Raw genomic sequence first — 1,813 nt, 5'->3', positions numbered from 1 at the left:
TACAAGAGATAGACAAGGCAACCTGATACAGATGGGAAACTTGAGAGGGGGGGCCTCACAGGCCCCCATGGCAAACATGGTTCAGTCATTTCCAGTTTCTGCAGAAAACGTGCCTCATCAGGACAATTAGGAAGCCCCATAACTACTGTTACAAGCAATAATGATCAGAAAGATAAGTTACGTGTGTTTTGGCAAACTTCTATAAACGATCAAAGACCTAAACTGAGAATGTGTGTAAATGGCATTTTTATTACTGGCCTGCTGGACACAGGTGCTGATGTAAGTATCATTACCCCAGAATCTTGGCATCCGTATTGGCCTCTTCAGAATGTAAATGTTCAGCTCCTGGGAATTGGAACCCTATCTCGAGTAAGGCAGAGCACAAGATTGGTTGAATGTATAGGGCCAGAGGGACAAATAGGAAAATTAAAGCCATATGTAGCTAATATCACAATGAATTTATGGGGTCGTGACCTATTACAACAATGAAATACCGAAATTAACATTCCTCCTACTTCTAGAGCCTATATTTCTGAGAATAATATTAAAAGATATTACAAACGGAGAAAACCGGCCATTCGGGCTGTACAAGAACAACCAATTGATGTTCCTTCAGAGATACCAACAGCCTTGCCTCTAAAATGGTTGACTGAAAAACCAATATGGACAAAGCAATGGCCTTTAGCTGAGGAAAAGTTACAGGCTTTAGAACAGCTGGTACAAGAACAATTAGATGCTGGACATATAGAAGAATCTACCAGCCCTTGGAATTCTCCTATATTTGTGGTTAAGAAAAAATCAGGTAAATGGAGAATGGTGACAGATCTCAGGGCCATCAACAAGGTTATTCAACCTATGGGCCCTCTGCAATCTGGAATTCCTTTGCCCTCTTTATTATCAAAAGGATGGCCTCTCATAGTTATTGATTTAAAGGATTATTTTTTCACTATACCTTTGCAAAAAGAAGATAGAGAAAAATTTGCCTTCACAGTGCCTACTTACAACAATTCTCAACCTTCGAGGACATACCACTGGACCGTCCTCCCCCAGGGTATGTTAAATAGGCCCTCCCTGTGCCAATATTTTGTGAACCAACCATTGCAAATAATACGCAAGAAATTTCCCAAATCTATAGTATACCATTACATGGACGACATTTTGTTATCTGATTTAAACATGGATACCTTGAACAGACTGTTTGAAGAAATAAAGATACTTTTACCTAAATGGGGATTGCAAATCACTCCTGAAAAGATTCAGAAGGGAGATTCTGTTAATTATTTAGGTTATAAAATAGGTTTGCAAGAAATTAAGACACAAAAAGCACAAATCAGGAGAGATCGCCTACAGACTCTTAATGACTTTCAAAGACTGTTAGGAGACATTTCCAGTCTACGACCAGCTATTGGATTAACACCTGATCTAATAATTCATTTGAACAAAACCTTGGATGGTGATAGAGATTTAAACAGTCCCAGAGAATTAACAGCTGAAGCAGAAAAGGAACTGACAATGATTGAGGAAAAATTACAACAGGCACATGTGGACAGGGTGAATCCAGAGCTCGATTGTATTCTTGTCGTACTACCATCAAAAATTTCTCCTACAGGAATTTTAATGCAGAGAGATGATATTATTTTGGAATGGATCTTTTTACCACATAAACCAAGTAAGAAACTGAAAACTTATGTGGAAAAAGTCTCTGAGTTAATGATAAAAGGCAAGCTGAGAGCTAAGGAGATTGTAAAGAAATGCCCTACTTGCTCTTTCTATAACCAAACGCCACTGCCTGCAGAGGCTAATCCAAAGGGCA

This window comes from Microtus oregoni, unplaced genomic scaffold, assembly GCF_018167655.1.
Source record: "Microtus oregoni isolate MIOR12 unplaced genomic scaffold, Mior012 000029F_ref0000214, whole genome shotgun sequence".
In the NCBI taxonomy this organism is placed as follows: domain Eukaryota; kingdom Metazoa; phylum Chordata; class Mammalia; order Rodentia; family Cricetidae; genus Microtus; species Microtus oregoni.
The sequence above is the reverse complement of the archived record's forward strand: the minus strand, read 5'-3'. Positions refer to the sequence as shown.